Source organism: Canis lupus, chromosome 10 (genome assembly GCF_003254725.2).
Source record: "Canis lupus dingo isolate Sandy chromosome 10, ASM325472v2, whole genome shotgun sequence".
NCBI lineage: Eukaryota > Metazoa > Chordata > Mammalia > Carnivora > Canidae > Canis > Canis lupus.
The window spans coordinates 42,545,305-42,564,974 of record NC_064252.1 but is presented as its reverse complement, the minus strand read 5'-3'; the positions used below and the strand labels follow the sequence as shown (position 1 = coordinate 42,564,974).

The 19,670-nt window shown below is 41.0% G+C and overlaps 1 long non-coding RNA gene across 1 annotated transcript; it reads left to right on the top strand.

Annotated features, from left to right (window-relative positions):
* The first annotated feature begins 42 nt into the window (after positions 1 to 42).
* LOC118350048 (uncharacterized) lies at positions 43 to 8,086 on the top strand. Its single transcript, XR_004803137.2, has 2 exons — positions 43 to 1,301; positions 3,046 to 8,086. It is a non-coding gene; the product is annotated as an uncharacterized LOC118350048 (long non-coding RNA).
* The last annotated feature ends 11,584 nt before the right edge of the window (positions 8,087 to 19,670 follow it).

Sequence of the window (19,670 nt, the reverse complement as noted above, 5' to 3'; positions counted from 1 at the left end):
GCCCCCGGCCCCGCCCCCGCCGCTCCCGCTCGGCTCCCGCTCCCGCGGCGCCGCCTGGGCTTCCGAGTCCCGGCCGCTCGGGCGCACAGTTCCGGAGCGGAGGGAGGAAGTCCCGTCCCCGCCGCCAGGGCCCCCTCCTCCCTCCGCCGCGCTCGCGGGGAGCGCCCTGACTCTCTCTTCCCTCCGCCCGTCCTGGGAGGCAGCTCGGGACCGCGGGGCTCGCCTCCCCGCCCCTCGCTCCGAGAGGAGGAGGAGCGAGGGAAAAGGACATCTTGTTCTCACAGCTGCAGGTTGCCCAACCCAGGGCATTTATTTGTCTTTTGGGGGGAGCAGAATGCACGCCAGAAAACCCAGGTGTGTTTGGAATAACGTATCATTTGGCCTAACAAGGAACATTTTTACAGATAGCCAAAAGATAGCATTGAACATTAAGATCGATTATTTTCCGATTTTTAAGAATGCTTGGCCCACGGCTTTGATGCTCTCAGGAGGGATCCGGCAGAGCTGCTGGAGAGGACCCTGAAGTGAAGCACCGGCGCAAACTCAGACTGGACGCCCTCCCGGGTGCACTAAGGGCCCCTGCGGGTCCCACCGCAATGAAACCAGTCGCGTTTGTTCTAAGAGAATTAAAAGACTGGGAGATACAGAATAGGCGATACCAAAGAGGAGCCATAGGGAATGTGGAGACAGGATCTTAAAAACGAGTATTTCCTCAAAGCTGTTGTAGGAACAGACACATGGCAGCTGACCTTAAGCAGGCTGGTGGCCCTCCTAGTAGTGTCCTCAGAGAGGCAGTTAACTCCAACACCCCTAGCAAAACTCCCATCAAAATGGCCCTCAGGTTTTGACAAAGGGGTCCCTGAGAAAATGGGACTTAATTAGGACAGAATTGAAAAGTACAAGTAAATCCCCCGCAGAACACGTGGGGACTGAGTGATACTTCTCACTGGAAGCCAAGGAATCCATTTGCAGAGGATCAGAAGGGGCCAGGTCAGAAGCCTGAGACCTGACCAGGTGGGCTAAGAGCCATGGCAAGAACCCTGAGCCCACCCGGAGGGCAAGGGCATCTGTGGTCAAGAACTGGAAGACCACTGACAAATATCCTCTGAGTAAAACTGAGGAAGGAAGTCAGCTATAATCAGGGAAACTTGGGTGCACTGGAGCATATAGAGCGGCCAGGGATGGCAAGAAAATATTCCTTCAAGAAACAGCCACTGGGACCTCTCTCTCTGGGACAGGCTGCCAGGCCCTGGAATTGCAGAGAAGAATGGAAGATGGGCCCTGCCCCGATGAACTCACAGGTAGGCAAATAGGCACAAAGCATAGTGGGAATGGTGGTGGAGACAGTGGGGATGCACAGAATGAAGTGTCAGTTCCTCAGCAAAGGGGACTGAGAAAGCTTCACAGAACAGTTACCTGCCTGGGGCTTGGGAAATAAATATGTGTTTGCCACCACACAGAGATGACAAGTCTTGTAAATGGATCAGTACTATGACATTGTGGTTTAGGGCACGGAGGATGCAGCCTGCAGAAGTCAGCCTCCTGGGCACAGAGCAAGGCGAAGAAGGTTGGAGAGGAGATCTGGAGGGGCCAATGGAGAGTATCTCACATGGTGGTAACAACATTCTACTCTTGCTCATCTCTAGATGTTCATCACTTTTTTTTTTTTTTTTTTTTTTTGTATTATGGTTTAAATTGCGTCCACCGAAATTCTTAGGTCAAAATCCTAATTCCCAGTACCTCGGAATGTGACTTTATTTGGAAACAGAATAATCGCTGATGTAATTAGGAAGTCATAGTAAGGTTATAAGGGAGGGACCCAATGCAATATGACTGGTATCCTTATAAAAGGGAAATTTGGACACAGACATGCACACAGAACACCATGTGAATTTTGGAGTTGTGCTTGCTGCCACAAGCCAAGGAACTACCAGACGTGGAGCAGATCCTTCCCTAATACCCTCAGGAGGAACTAACCCTACCAATACCTGGATCTCAGGTTTCTAGCCTCTAGAACTGTGAGACAAGTTCTGTTGTGTGGATTTTTTTTTTTAAGATTTTATTTATTTGAGAGAAAGAGAGAGAAATCACCAGACGGGGGGAGGGCAGAGGGAGAAGCGGAGAAACAGGCTCCCCGCTGAGCAGGGACCCCGATGCTGAACTCCATCCTGAGACCCTGGGATCATGACCTAGGCCAAAGTCAGATGCTTAACCAACTGAGAACCACCCAGGTGCCCCCAATTTCTGTTGTTTTAAACCACATGGTTTGTGGTACTTTGTTATGGCAGTTCCGGCAAACAAATACAGCTGGCTCCCTACACCTGTCTACACCTGTTCAGTAGCAAGTCTCTTGAACCAATCTGAGTTAGATTCTGTTTCCTGCCAGGACCCTGAACTGGTGCCTGGAGTGGCCCCAGGAAAAGTTCCTCAGTATGGAATCCTGCCTGGATTACTCACCCATTTGTGCATGCTTGGGGAGCAAAAGAAATGTAGTAATCTGTGGCACGCAGAGGCAGCAAGATACTCAAATCAGTAGTGCCTGTAGTACGAGGGGCAGATGGAGGACAAGGCTTTGGGAGCTTTGCTGCTGTTGCACTTGATTGCTATAGCAACAGCGATAACTAAAGAGATTGCAAGCGAGATGACTGTTTCTGACTGCCTTAGAGAGTTTGTTTGTTTATTTGTTTAAAGATAAGCATGAAGCATTAAATTCTCATCTCAAGGTATAGATGTGGTGAAATCAAAAGGATCCGCTATCCAGTGTAGCCATAGGGCAGACACGGGTCAAGTTCAGATCTTAAATACAGTAGTTTGGGTTACAGAATTATTGGAAAGGGTAAATGCTCTACCTCGGCAAGTTCTCTTGCTGCAATTAGTGATAAGGAAGTAGGGCCATAGACTTGTGATGGGAATATTTGGATGGATGCAGATGAAATGATAGTTTTATGGTGCAGTGGAGGTGTTAGCTAATGCTACAGTGGCAATCATATTACAATATAAATGTATCAGATCAATTCAGTAGTCCTCTCTTTCCCTCTGTTTCAGTTACCTGCTGTCAACTGCTGTCCGAAAACAGATGATCTTCCTCTGATCTATCAACGGAAGGTCAATGTCATTCACCTTACTTCATCTCATCCATGAGCATTTTTTTTAAAGATTTTATTTACTTATTTGAGAGAAAGAGAGAGAATGCACACACACATGAGGGGAGGAGGGACAGAGGGAGAAGGAAAAGCAGGCTGAGTGGGGAGCCTATCAAGAGTCTTGTTCTCAGGACCCTGAGACCATGACCTGAACTGAAGTTGGATGCTTAATTGACTGAGCCACCGGGTACCCCTCATCACATGAGCATTTTATCATCTCATATCATCACCAGAGGAAAAAGGATAAATACAGTATAAAAAGATTTTGAGAGACCACATTATTTATATAACTTTTATTGCAGTATATCGTTATAATTGTTCTATTCATTTTTGGTTATTGTACTTAATCTCTTACTATGCTAAATCTATAAATTGAACTTTGTAATAGGTACATATGTATAGGAAAAACATTATGTACTATCACAGATTCACTGCTATCCATGGTCCATGGTTTCAGGCATCCACTTGGGGACTTGGAACATATCCCCTACAGATAAAGGGAGACTACCATATGTTGTACACCTTAAATTTACACAAAGTTATATGTCAATTGTATCTCAATTTTTTTTAAAGATTTTATTTATTTATTCATGAGAAACACAGAGAGGAGAGAGAGAGAGAGAGAGGCAGAGACAGGCAGAGGGAGAAGCAGGCTCCATGCAGGGAGCCTGACGTGGGACTCAATCCTGGGTCTCCAGGATCACGCCCTGGGCCAAAGGCGTTGCTAAACTACTGAGCCACCCGGGCTGCCCCTATATCTCAATTTTTAAAAAAGAAAGTTAGAGGCAGAAACTTGAAAAAAATAGAATAACAGAATTAGAATAGAAATTGATAAAATTATCCCCAAACTTATCAAAAAAGTTATTATAACAAATGTGTAACAGAGAAAGCAGATAAATCTAAAAGTTAGATACTGAAAAATTAATACAGTCTCAGGACGCCTGGGTGGCTCAACAGTTGACTGTCTGTCTTTGGCTCGGAATGATCTGAGGGTCCAGGATCGAGTACCACATTGGGCTCCCCACTGCCTATGTCTCTGTGTCTCTCATGAATAAATAAATAAAATCTTTTAAAAAATTAATACAGTCTATAGAAAAATTGATCAATAGAAAGGAAAACAGGGAAGATTCAAAATAGAGCTTTATAAGTGCAAAAAAATAGACATCACTGCAGATTCTAGAGTTACTGAACAAAAAATACTAATATATCATTAATGATAATTTAGGAGTGCCTGGGTGGCTCAGTCAGTTAAGCATCTGCCTTCAGCTTAGGTTATGATCCTGGGGTCCTAAGATGGAGCCCTACATCAGGCTCCCTGCTCAGCAGAGTCTGCTTCTCCCTCTCCCTCTGTCTCTTTCCCTGCTTGTGCTCTCTCTCTCTCTCTCTCTCTCTCTTAAATAAATAAATAAAATAGTTAATAATAATTTTAAAAGCTGAGTTTCCAAATCCCAAGCCTCCCTTGCCAACAGAAGCAACATTTCCCTATGTGAGAAAATTAGCATTCACTAACATGAAGAGCTTTCAAGACTTCACCTGAGGCATTTGTCTCCTATGTAAATGCCTATTCTCCTCAAAACCTGCCCACATGGCACCTCACTGGCTCCTGGCCCATAACAAGAGTAAACTCCCAGCGTTGCCCAGAATGATGATTACTAGGTCTGCTGGAGTGGGAGTAGAAATAGATTTCTACAGCAAGGCAGTTGGAATATCTTGCCAATATGTATTGAGAGAAAGCTGACAGTCATATATGGACATGGATTCTAAAGAGTTAAACCAAGGATAAGATATAAGGTTGGATTCAGCAAAATTTATGAATAAATATGCACTCACTCAAGACTCCTGATGTAATGTGTCATAAACAGCATCTGTGGGTGGCTCTAAGGTTTGATTCCTTAGTTTATTGAAGCCTGGATTCAACAATGGCCTATAATAAATGAGGTTCAGATGCCAAAATTTCCCTAGCATATTATAGGCTGAGAAAAGAGTCTGTAGATTCAGGAGATAGGAATGTTTGAGTAGATATATTATGTGCAACCTACTCAGCTACCACCCAATAAACACACACTGTGCATCTTCATCAAGACATTAAGAGATGTTGGGAATTTTTCTTCTATTAATGGCAGTTAAAAACCACTATCCTGCTGAAAACAATCATAGAAGCTGGACAAAGTATAAAAACAAATCTGTTTCTTTCCTTTTTTTTTAAGATTTTTATTTATTTATTCATGAGAGAGACAGAGAGAGAGGCAGAGACACAGGCAGAGAGAGAAGCAGGCTCCTTGCAGGGAGCCCAATGTGGGACTGGATTCCAGGACTCCAGGATCATGCCCTGGGCCTAAGGCAGGCGCTCAACCACTGAGCCACCCAGGTGTCCCAACAAATCTGTTTCAATTCATGAAAGCACTACTATGGAATCAAGGTCATGTATCTGGGGAGGTAAAACTGACGTATAATCAAGTCCTTTCCTTCAAAGTATGTGCCGATCCCCAAATTACAGCTAGGAGATTAAGAAACCAAGCACATCTTCTGAAAGTTTCCAGGTCCAAGGAGACAATATTGAAGTCGGGATCCCCAAAGTGTTATATCCCCAGAATAGAGAGGAGCCAGAAGAAGACAAGACTCCACAAAGACTAGACCTGCTCAGCCCACAAGCATCTCAATGCCTAATTAAGATTAATTTATTTATGTCAGAGAGAGAGAAAATGTGAGTGGAGGGAAGGGCAGAGGGAGATAGAGAAAGTCAGCCCAAGCTGACTCCCTAATGAGTGTAGAGCCCAACACAGGGCTTGATCCCAGGACTCCAAGATCATGACCTGAGCTGATCAAGAGTCAGTTGCTCAACCTACTGAACCACCCAGGCTCCTAGTGCCTAATTAAAATTAAGATCTCCCCCAACCATAATTACCTTTCAGGAGCAAAAGTATATCCTCCCAACAGATGGTAATACCATCCACAGCCTCAACTTTTTCTATGATCTTTCATACACCATATTCAGCACCAATATATTACCAGACATAATAGGAAACAAGACCACAAGACTAAAAATCAAAAGGTAAAAGGAATAAAATCTATTATAACAAAGTAGTCAGACATTGGAGTTGCCAGATACAGAGTAGGATTATAGGGATCCCTGGGTGGCGTAGTGGTTTAGCGCCTGTCTTTGGCCCAGGGTGCAATCCTGGAGACCTGGGATCAAATCCCATGTCGGGCTCCCGGTGCATGGAGCCTGCTTCTCCCTCTGCCTATGTCTCTGCCTCTCTCTCTCTCTCTCACTGTCTGCCTATAATAAATAATAAAATAAAAAAATTCTTAAAAGGGATTATATATAAATTATAAGTTCAAGAATTGAGATAAAAATAGAATTTCAGCAGAAAGCTAGAAAATATATATTTTAAGATATCAAATGGAGGGCAGCCTGGGTGGCTCAGCGGTTTAGCGCCACCTTCAGCCCAAGGCGCGATCCTGGAGACCCAGGATTGAGTCCCACATCAGGCTCCCTGCATGGAACCTGCTTCTCCCTCTGCCTGTGTCTCTGTCTGTCTCTGTGTGTGTGTGTCTCTCATGAATAAATAAAATCTTTTTTAAAAAAAGATATAAAATGGAAATCTTAGCATTGAAAAAGCACAATACTTGAAATTAAGCATTCCATAGGTGAGTATAAAAGTAGACTACACAAAGTTAGAGCATTAGTGAACTGAAAGATTAATCGAAAGAAAATAGCCAGATATTTCCCCCAAGAAGATAGGCAAATGGCCAATAAGCACATGAAAAAACACTCAACATCATTAGCCATCAGGGAAATGCACTTCAAAACTACAATGAAGGGACCCCTGGGTGGCTCAGTGGTTGGGCATCTGCCTTCAGCTCAGGGCGTAATCCCTGTCTGGGGATCAAGTCCCACATTGGGCTCCCTGTGAGGACCCTGCTTCTCCCTCTGTCTATGTCTCTGCCTCTCTCTCTCTGTGTCTCCTGAATAAATAAAAAAAAATCTTAAAAGAAAAAAGACTACAATGAAATACCACATTGAATTCACTAGGATGGCTGTAATTAAAAGACAAAAACAGAATAATAAGCATTGGTGAAATCTGAACTGTCAGACATTGCTGGTAAGAATTTAAATGGTGTAGTTGCTTTGGAAAACAGTTCTCAAAAAGTTAAACATAAAATTACCATATGACCCAGCAATTCTGTTCTTAGGTATGTACCCAAGAGAATTGAAAATCTACATTCAAATAAAAAAAAACTTAACATGAATGTTTTGAGCAGTAATTATTCATAATAGTTAAAAAGTGGAAACAACCTAAATGTCCATCATCTGATGAATGGATAAACAAACTGTATATCCATACAATGGAATATTATTCAGCCATAAAAAAGAATAAAGTAATGGCACATGCTACAGTACAACATGGTTGAATCTTGAAAGCCACTATGCTAAATGAAGGAACCTTCTCACAAAGAGCCATATATTGTATGATCCATTTATATGAAATGTCCAGAATAAGCAAATCTATAGAGATGGAAAGTAGACTAGTGGTTGCCATGGGTTGAGGGGAGAGGGGAGTAGGAGAAATGAAGAGTAACTGCTTAATGGATATGAGGTTTCCTTTGCAGTGACAAAAATGTTTTGGAAAATAGGATGTTTGCACAACATCGTGAATATAGTGAAATCTACAAGATTGTGCACTTTGAAAGGTACAATGGATAGCAATGGAAATGATTCTTGTCCAAAGCAACACAAGTAAACTTTGGTCAATAGGGATGCCCCCCATCAAATATTAATCCATTTTGTATCTATTAGCAAATTCACTTCAACATTCCTGACAAGCATCTATTTCTGAACCTATTTATCTGTTCTTCACATTCTCCTTTGAACTAGTCTTAACATCTTACTGGTACCATCATTAATTATGGAGCTGAATAAAATTGTTACTCCATGTTCATTTTGTGTCTACAATGAGAGTCATGCTTTTAACTTTTTGAAAATTATACTTTAGTGGTAAGAAGAGGGACATGACTGGCAGGATGCTGAAATTATTTCATCGTAGCAGAAAGATGGAGAATGGAAAGAGAAGTTAACCTTCAAAGATAGGTTTTGCTCCCCTACAGAGAATCCAAATATCCTGCTAATTATACCCTCCTGGCCCCCAAAAAAGATGCTACTTCGTCTAAAACTCTTGGCAAAGTCCACCTGGAGAAATAGTCCTGATCTCCAGGACATGTCTCTCCTCTGAGAACATCCAAACCCCAGTGACCACTTCCTCCTCACCCTGACTATCTGAGAGAAAACATAAGGACACAGGCACAGAAGCATGCCCTGCCTTGGAATGATAACCGTTCAGAGATGAAAGTACATCTTCATTTAAAACTTGAGTAACAGTATTTGCCTATGGGTTAGGGTTAGGTTAGAGTTTGGGTTAGGTTAGGCTCAGGGTTAGATTTATGGTTAGGGGGCAGCCTCGGTGGCTCAGTGGTTTAGTGCTGCCTTCAACCTGGAGACCCAGGATCAAGTTCCAGGTCAGGCTCCCTGCGTGGAGCCTGCTTCTCCCTCTGCCTGTGTCTCTGCCTCTCAGTCTCTCTCTCTCTCTCTCTCTCTCTCTTTCTCTCAAATAAATAAATAAAATCTTTAAAAAAAAAAAAGATTTAGGGTTAGGGACTTAGCTGTTAGGTGATTGGCCAGAGTGGACATGGGTTTAATAAGAAACACCAAGAGTCTTTTTTTTAGTAGAAGTATGAAACTGCTTTTATGAGTCTGTCCTTGTCAGCAGTTCCCCTCTTTGGGTAGTACTGATCCAGGACCCTGCCTCTGTAGTCACAGGCCTGACTCTTATGTCCCATCCACATCTGTACAGTTTGTCAATGTTAGCCTTTTCTGGCATCATATCTTACCCCTTGAGCTTTTTCTCACACATACAAAGGTGGAATAATTAAAAAGGAGAAGAAAATGGGAAAGAAAACTGAATATTCTCAGACTTACACTTGAAGCCAGAAAGAAATCCTAATGTAACCCATTTGATTTCTGTTCACCATTAATGCTCTCCAATTCATAGTAGAATCAGCATTTGTGTTTTCTATGTCTATTCATTTCCAGTTTCTAAATGTAATAATTTTCATTTTTGCATTGACTTAATTTCTTTAATCCTTGAAACAATATGTCTTTTTGAAATTATTGATTTCCTTTTGAGCCCTACTTTCATATTCTGCTAGTCAGCTTGACTTTTGGCTCACATTTCCAGCTTTGTAACTTCTCCTAGTCATGACTTTGTGTTTCCTCTTATAATATATGAGGAATAATATGACTGCTGTGAGGGCAAACCTGTGACCTAGGGCATAGATTCTTGATCTATTAATGATAGTGATATTATTCCTCATATATTATAAGAGCAGAGGCCACTGGACCAATTTTTCACTTCTAAATCCAGAAATGGGGACAGCAAGTCACAAATAGATGACTTATCCATATTGAACCACTACTGAAAGCAGACCTTAGTCAATTTGGTTATACATAACTAATAAGTTCTTTTTGGTAAATGTCACTGGTTTGAGATAAGGGAGAATGTTAGATCTCCCCCCAATCCTCATCTTAAGAAAGGTAATTTGTTAAAATGGAAGCAAATCACAGACCAAGTTTCAGGGTACATTCAAGCATGTATTAAAGATTCATTAGAAGGGCACCTGGGTGTCCCAGTGGCTGAGCATCTGCCTTCCATTCAGGTTGTGATCCCCGGGGTCCTGGGATTGAGTCCTGCATCAGGCTCCCAGCAGGGAACCTGCTTCTCCCTCTGCCTGTGTCTCTGCCTCTCTCTGTGTGTCTCTCATGAATAAATAAATAAAACCTTTTTTAAAAAATAAAATAAACATTTATTAGAAAGAGAGCCCAGGGCTCCTGGGTGGCTCAATCAGTTAAGCGTCTGAGTCTTGATTTTGGCTCAGGTCATGATCTCAGGGTCATGAGATTGAGCCCCGCATTGGGTTCTACACTTGGTGTGGAACCTGCTTAACATTCTCTCTCCCTCTCCCTCTGCCACCCCCTACACATACTCCCTCTCTCTAAAAAGATAAAAGAGGGATGCCTGGGTGGCTCAGCAGTTGAGCATCTTCCTTTGGCCCATGATGTGATCCCAGAGACCTGCATTGAGCTCCCCGCCCAGTGGCCTGCTTCTCTCTCTGCCTGTCTCTGCCTCTGTCTCTGTGTCTCTTATGAGTAAATAAATAAAAATCTTTAAAAAAAGAGAAAGTGAGAGTGAGAGAGAGAGCCCAATATAGTCCTATACCCTGTTTTATAAGCTCTTGAAATCATAGATCTCTAACTACACCTGGCATTAAATGTTAACTCAAGACAAAATCACAGTCATACCCCAGAAGTAATTTCCTCATTGGCATCAGGTAACCAGAATTCTCTGAGTCAAAAGTTGGACATAGGAATGTTTAGTTCAAGCCTTACATACCCTTCTAGGGGGTGAGAGGTGAAGGGCTCACTACATTTTAGCCAACTCACCTTCTCAAACAAAATAAATTGCACCAATAAAATCATTTTTCTAACAACCATTGGGCTGATTAGCAATTTTTCTACTTGCTGATTGGAGAGAAAGATAGCTGGAGTGTGGGCATTTGATTATATGCTCCCTAACTGCCCCTAGAGTATGTATTCACATTTAGAATTAGAGTGCCTGGGGCAGCCTGAGTGGCTCAGGGTGTTTAGCGCCTCCTTCGGCCCGAGCGTGATCCTGGAGACCCGAGAGATCGTGTCCCACGTTAGGCTCCCTGCATGGAGCCTGCTTCTCCGTCTGCCTTTGTCTCTGCCTCTCTCTCTGTTTCTCATGAATAAATAAATAAAATCTTAAAAAAGAATTAGAGTGCCTGATGCTGTCTCCAAAGTTTTTAGATTAAAACTGACTAGTACCCACATACATGTCACTTTATAACCCATATTAAAGTGTATTAAAGTAAATTCCTGCCAGTACACAACTGCCATCTGTCTTCCAGGACTCATAGGAATCTATGGCTCAGTGGCTTAGTTAGAATACAGTCTATATAAGCTCCCTCTTCAGGGATTTGTACAGCAGGAGGGTCTGTGGTACTCCCTTTTGTAAAGACAGTGCACAGATCCTTCTGTAATCTAGGGCAGTTCATCTAACCTCTGCTTGCAATTTTTCCCATGTCTGTACTTATATAAAGAACATTAACATGTTTGGCAAAAGCCCAACAAAATACAGTTAGTGTTCAGCTCTTTAGAAATCCCCTTCCCAGGGACTGTGCAGGCTCAAACAGATCAGGCTCTTCTCCCTGGAGAAACAATGCACAAGAATGAGGCTTAAAGAGACAGGAGAACTAGGGAGGAAAAATAAATCTTGAAGGGTTTTTTTTCTTAGTTCTTTTTTCATCTCAAAAAAAAAGCTATAATCTGAGAAATTGTATCAAATGACAGTGCTTATGAGTCTGTACATGTGCCAAGGAAAATTACACAATTAGGAAATGTACAAATGAGCCATGCCCTGTTCCAAATTCTTTCTCTATTTTACAACCAGTTTGTTTCATTTCTTTATAAGATAGAGTACCTATACTAATGACCTCCACAAAATACATGGTCCTTTATTTTACATCATGATAATACTAAATCAAGGGACAGGGATCCCTGGGTGGTGCAGCGGTTTGGCGCCTGCCTTTGGCCCAGGGCGCGATCCTGGAGACCCGGGATCGAATCCCATGTCGGGCTCCCGGTGCATGGAGCCTGCTTCTCCCTCTGCCTATGTCTCTGCCTCTCTCTCTCTCTCTCTGTGACTATCATAAATAAGTTTTAAAAAATAAAATCAAGGGACAAAACTTTGAAACACTCTCTAATTAGTACTGAAAGATTGCCGATCTGTAGCTGATCTAGAATATGAATTCTATTTCAATAATAAGCTTTTTTTAAAAGACTTTATTTATTCATGAGAACACACAGAGAGAGGCAGAGACACAGGCAGGGGGAGAAGCAGGCCCCCTGCAGGGAGCCCAATGTGGGACTCAATCCTGGGACCTTGGGATCATGACCTGAGCCAAAGGCAGATGTTCAACCACAGAACCACCCAGTCATCCCTCAATAATAACCTTTTTTTTCTTAAAGATTTTATTTATTTATTCCTGAGAGACACAGGCAGAGGGAGAAGCAGTTTCCATGCAGGGAGCCTGATGTGGGACTCGATCCTGGGTCTCCAGGATCATGCCCTGGGCCGAAGGCAGCGCTAAACCACTGAGCTACCTGGGCTGCCCAATAATAACCTTCTTAAGTAGAAAGAAGATTTTGATAAATTAAAAGGATCTTTTTAAACTAGAATCTTCCCAAGGTGGAAGCTACACTATTCTTTCTGAGGACCCAGGATTTAACTTAAAAATGGTGTGCGGTTGTTATTGTTGGCATATTCAGCCACCACCAATAAGATTTCTGATTGATGATGATTACTTTATGAGGAAAACCCAAAAGACTCCACCCCCAAATTGCTAGAACTCATATAGGAATTCAGCAGAGTGGTACAATATAAAATCAATGCACAGAAATCAGTTGCATTTCTATACACTGACAATGAGACAGAAGAAATAAATTAAGGAGTTGATCCAATTTACAATTGCACCAAAAACCATAAGATACCTAGGAATAAACCAAACCAAAGAGACAAAGGATCTGTATTCAGAAAACTATAGCACATTCATGAAAGAAATTGAGGAAGACACAAAGAAATGGAAAAATGTTCCATGCTCATGAGTTGGATGAACAAATATTGTTGAAATGTCTATGCTACCCAGAGGAATCTACACATTTAATGCAATCCCTATCAAAATACCATCAACTTTTTTCACAGAGCTGGAACAAATAATCCTAAAATTTGTTTGGAACTGAAAAAGACCCCAAATAGCCAAAGGAATATTGAAAAACAAAACCAAAGCTGGTGACATCAAATTCCAGACTTCAAGCTCTATTACAAAGCTGTAATCATCAAGACAGTATGGTACTGGCACAAAAACAGACACATAGATCAATGGAATAGAATAGAGAACCCAGAAATTAATAGAGAATAGAACCCCAAATAGAATAGAGAACCTCAACTCTATGGTCAACTAATCTTCAACAAAACAGGAAAGACTATGCAATGGTAAAAAAAAAAAAAAAAAAAAACAAAAACAGTCTCTTCAACAAATGGTGTTGGGAAAACTGGACAGCCACCTGCAGAAGAATGATACTGGACCATTTCCTTACATCATACACATAAATAGGCTCAAAATGGATGAAAGACCTAAATGTGAAACAGGAATCCATCAAAATCCTAGAGAAGAACCTAGGCAGCAACCTCTGTAACCTCAGCCATAGCAACTTCTTGCTAGACACGTCTCCAAAGAAAGGCAAAAGGAACTATTGGGACTTTATCAAGATAGAAAACTTTTACAGCAAAGGAAACAGTTGATAAAACCAAAAGACAACCAACAGAAAGGGAGAAGATATTTGCAAGTGACACATTAAAGGGCTAGTATCCAAAAATCTATAAAGAACTTATCAAACTCAATACCCAAAGAACAAATAATCCAATCAAGAAATGGGCAGAAGACATGAACAGACATTTCTCCAAAGAAGAGATACAAATGGCCAACAGACACATGAAAAAATACTCCACATCACTTGGCACCAGAGAAATACAAATCAAAACCACAATGAGATACCACCTCACACCAGTCAGAATGGCTAAAATTAGCAAGTTAGGGAACAACAGATGTTGGCAAGGATGCAAAGAAAGGGAACCCTCTTACACTGTTGGTGGAAATGCAAACTGAGCAGCCACTCATGAAACAGCTTGGAGGTTCCTCAAAAAATTGAAAATGGAGTGACCCTATGACCCAGCAATTGCACTACTGGGTATTTACCCCAAAGATACAAATGTAGTGATCTGAAGGGTTACCTGCATCCCAATGTTCATAGCAGCAATGTCCACAATAGCCAAACTATGGAAAGAGCCCAGATGTCCATCGACAGATAAATGGATAAAGATGTGATTAAAGATGTTATACACACACACACACACACACACATACACACACACACACTGGAATACTACTTAGCCGTCAAAAAAATGAAATCTTGCCATTTGCAATGACACAGATGGAACTAGAGGGTATTATGCTAAATGAAATAAGTCAATCAGAGAAAGAATTATCATATGATCTCACTCTTATGTGGAATTTAAGAAACTAACAGGATCACAGGGAAAGGTAGAAAAAATAAAGGACAAAATCAGAGAGGGAGACTCTTAATCATAGGAAACAAACTGAGGGTCGCTGGAGGGGAGGATGGGGTAACAGGGTGATAGTAAGGAAGTCACGTGATGTAATGAGCACTGGGTGTTATATAAGACTGATAAATCATTGACCCCTGCCTCTGAAATGATTAATATAGTATATGTTAATTAATTGAAATTTTAAAAATAAAATAATACAATAAAAACTCCTATTCTTAGATCTAGCCTTTTCAACATACACTTACAGAAATTAAGACATTTCTTTTTTAACCGAAGCAAGCAAGCAGAAGAAATTAATTGGGTTTTATCCTTTCCTATTCTGGTCAGAGGTGCCTATTAGACTCAGTCAACCAAGCAAAATGCTTTCAGGAGAGCTTTCCAGTCTCACAGAAGACCCCAGTCTTCACAGACATTACGAAATAAATGGGAATAAGACCAAACCTTAAAAATGAAGCTTGAAGGCAGAGATTTCCCTTAGAATCTATGGGAAGACAAAATCCTTCCTTAGGTGAATGGGAAAGGCTTCCCACTCCGGTGTTAGCTGGAGCTGGGACCTGGAAGGTGGGACAAGGGAAACAGACAAGAAAGCTGGCCTGGGGAAGGCCTTGCAAAGCTGGACAGCTTGAGAGCAGAGATAAGGAGACTACTACTCTCTCCATCCCATTCATTTGACAATTAACAATGTATTACCTCACTGCATTTATTTATTATCTCTTCGTGTATGTTAGTCCATTCAGGCTATCACAAAAATACCATAGGCTAAAAAAAAAAAAAAAAAAAAAAAAAAAAAAAAAATACCATAGGCTAGCCAGCTTATAAACAGCAGAGATTTCTCTCCTGTAGTCCTGAAGGCTGTGAAGTCCACAATCAAGGTGCTGGGAAGACAGCAATCTTTCACTGGGTCATCCTGTGGCAGAAGCAGCAAGGCTGTTTTCTGGGGTGTCTCATTTATATCGGCACTCATCCTATTCACAAAGCTCATGACCTAATCACTTCCCAAAGGACCAACTACCTAATACATCACACCAGGGACTAGGTTTTAACATATAAATTTGTGGGGGAAGGTAGATAAATGATTCAGTCTATAGCATTGTGCTTTCAAATGAGATTGTCAGTTCTTTTGGGTTGCCACAGTTATGGGAAAAACAAACAAAAACAAAAACAAAAAATGTATTCCAAAATGCTGATCCTTTGCTAGTGCTGCCAAAACAGGATATCACAGACAAGCAGCTTAAACGACAAAAAAGATTTTTTTCTCATAGTTGAGGAAGCTAGAAGTCCAAGATTAAGGTGCTGGGAAGGTTGGTTTCTTATAAAATTTCTCTCTTTGATTTGCAGATGGCCACCTTTCCACCGTGTCCTCCCTCACACGGCCTTTCTTCTGTGCACCTATATCCCTGGTGTCTTTTCCTATTCTGATAAGGATGCCAATCATATTTGGTTTGGGCCCAGCTGTATGACATCATTTAACCTTAACTACCTCTTGAAAAGTTCTATCTCCAAATATAATCACATTCTGACATGTGTGGGAAGTTAGGACTTCAACATATGAATTTGGGGTGGGGGAATGCAATTCTGTCCTTAACACGTGGTAAAAACTCTAACAGGACAAAACAATACATGTTGAAAACCATCTCCCATCCACCCCACCTTCAGTCCCATGTCCTCAAACACACCTTATCATCCATGTTTTATATGCCTCTGGTGTAAGTTCTTTGAAGGTTGCAACCATATGATGCCATTTTGACAAAAAGGAAAGATGGGCCACTTGCTCAGGCCTGCAGGGCGGGGGGAGGCGGTGAGCCCTAGAACTTACAGGCCAGCACTGCACCGACCTCTGCCCTCCTCAGAATGCATAGGGGTGCATAAGAGGAGTGCCTGCTGTTTGCTGAGAATGCACCTTCTGAGTGTGGCTCTAGACAGAGAAGATGGAAAGGAACCACTATCATCAGATCTAATTTATCATAGAGGGAAGGGAGAGAAAGGCCAGAGAAGCAAAAAGACAAATGAACAACGATCAAATTCTGTGATCTGGAGATTACCTAAAGTATTTCAATCTAGTAGACAAAACATGATAGTTACTATATTTACATTTTGAAAATCCCTTTCATTTGTATATATGCATAAACTTTTTTTAGTTTTTTTAAATGACTGCCTTATAAGATATAATTCACACATCATAAAATTTACCTGTTTAAAGGACAAAAGCCACCGGTCATAGTGTATTTACAAAGTTGTACAGCCATCCCTACTATCTAATTCCAAAACATTTTCATCAAATTATTCTGAAAGAAACACTGTACCCATTAGATCATTCCCATTCCCCATTTCTCCCAGCGCCTGACAAACACCAACATAGGGAGGATGGGGAGGGGCAGAGGGAGAGGGAGAGAGAATCTTAAGGGGGCTCCACACTGGGCCCTCCATGGGGCTCAATCTTACAACCCTGAGATCATGACCTGAGCTGAAATCAAAAGTCAGACACACCGACTGAGCCATCCAGCTGACCCACACCAATCTTCTATAGAATTGCCTATTCTGGGCATATTATATACATGGAATGATACAATATAATGCCTTTTCTGTCTGGCTTCTTTCAATTAGAATAGTGTTTTCAAGACTCATCCACATTGCAGCACATTAGTATTTCATTTATTATGGTGAGTATTATTCTGTTATGTGTACATACCCCATTTTGTTCATCTATTGACCAGTTGATGGACATTCGGGTTGTTTCCATCTTTTAGCCCTTATACATAATGCTGCTATGGATCTTTATATACAAGTTTTTTCGTGGGCACAGGTTTTTAGTCCTCTTGGATACATACTTAGGACCACAATTGCTGTGTCAAATGGAAACTCTGTTTACCTTTTTGAGGAACTGCCTAACTGTCTTCCACAGCAGCTGCAGTGCTTTATATCTCTTTGAGCAATGCATGAGGGTTCCAATTTTCTATACCTTACTAGCACTTGTCTCTGTCTTTTTGATTATAGCCAATGTGGATATGGTAGTAATATCACAATGTGATTGATAGTCATCGTGAAGTGGCATCTCATTATGGTTCTGATTTACATTTTCCTTTTTTATATGTATATATATATTTTTTATTGTGATTTACATTTTCCTAACGGCTTATGATGTTGAGCATCTTTTCAAGTGCTTATTGGTCATTGGCATATTTTCTTTAGGAAACTAGTCAGATCCATTGCCCATTTTTAAATTGGACTGTCTTCCTATCTTTGACTTATAATGATTCTTTGTATTTTCAAGCTAAAAATGTCTGTATTGGTCTACTTGGGCTATCAAGACAAAATGCCATGGAACAGGTGGCTTAAACAACAGAAATTTATTTTCTTATTGTTCTGAAGCCTGGAAGTCCAAGATCAAGGTGTCAGCAGGGTTGATTTCTGGTAAGACTTCTCTCCTTGGCTTTCAAACAGTGTCCTCACATAAACGTTTTCCTCTGTGTGCCCACATCCCTGGTATCTCTTCCTTTTCTCATTAGGACATCACATATTGAATTAGGGCCCACACTTAGGATCTCATTTAACCTTAATGACCTCTTTAAAGGCCCCTTTTTACATACAGTCATATGGGGGCTAGAGTTTCAAATTTGAATATGGGAAGAACACAGTTCAGTCCACAACAACATCCATTATCTGATGTATGATTTATAAAAGTTGTCTCCGATTGTGAATGTCTTTTCACTTTTTTGATAATGTCTTTTGAAACACAAAAGTTTTTCTTTTTTTTTAAGATTTTATTTATTTATTCATGAGAGACAGACAGAGAGAGAGAGAGGCAGAGACACAGGCAGAAGGAAAAGCAGGCTCCATGCAGGGAGCCTGATGTGGGACTCGATCCTGGGATTCCAGGATCATGCCCTGGGCCAAAGGCAGGCGCCAAACCGCTGAGCCACCCAGGGATCCCAAGTTTTTCATTTTTATGGTGTCCAGTTTATCTTGTTTTTTTTTTTTCTTTTCTGTTGTTTATACTGCTGGTGTCATATATAAGAAACCATTGCCTAATTGAAGGTCACAAAGATTTATAACCATCTGTGCTTCTAAGAGCTTTATAGTTTTAACTTTTAGATTTATGTTTTTGATATATTTAGAGTTCAATTTTGTATATGGTGTGAGGTAAGGATCTGACTTCATTCTTTTACATGTTAAGTATCTAATTATCCCAGAACCATTGGTTGATAAGATTATTCTCTCCCCATTAAACTGTCTCAGCACACCAGTTGAAAATCAATTGACCACAAGGTAAGAGTTTATTTCTGGACTTTCAATTCTATTTCATTGATTTATATGTTTATGCCTATCCCAGTAAGTACTACACAGTCTTGATTTTTGTAGCTATGTAGTAGTCTTGAAATCAGAAAGTAGGAGTTCAGTTTTGCTTTTCTTTCTTCAAGATTGTTTTTGCTACTTTGAGCAAAATTTTTTTGCCTTTCCATAGGAATTTGAGATCAGCTTGTCAATTTCTGCAAAAAAAAGTCATCTGGGCTTTTGATAGGAATCACAGTCACATTGAATCAATAGATCATTTTTGGTACTCTTGCCATCTTAACAGTATTAAGTCTTCCAGTGCATGAACGTGAGATATCTTTCCACTCACTTCAGTCCTCTTTAATTTCTTTCAACAATATTTGTAACTTTCATTAAACAAATCACACACTTCTTTCATTAAACTTATTCTTAGGCATTTTATTGCTTTAGATGCTCTCCCAAATGGAACTTGTATGAACATTTTGAAATGGAGTTATATTGCTGAATGTTTATGGGAAGTAGACTTACAGTTTTAAAGGGACAAAAATGGTTTCCTTATAGCAGCGATCATTAAAATGTCCCTACAAAGTTTCCCCATTAGCTCTTCATCACTTTGCTCTCACTTTCCTTTCCTTTCTGCCCACTCCTTTGCCTGAATGCACTCACTTAAGACATGCCTGAACAAGCTCTAACCAGCCTCCCTAAGGTGAACAAAAGAAAAGGGAAGTGGAATAAAGAAGCAAGGAGACCAACTGTTTCTGTTTGCTCAACAGCTGCCAAGGGAGGCTTTTTTCCCCCTAGCATTGTGCACACAAACTGCACTATCTATGACGTTATATCCCAAGCTTTTTCCTTGAAAAAAAAAAACTATGGGACAAAATTGCCTACATAGAGAAACATGCTTACAGAAGCCAAGGACTTTCTGGGATTTGCCTCGATGCTAAATTATCCTGGTGATTATCAATTATGGCTAAGGCTACCTTCAAGCATA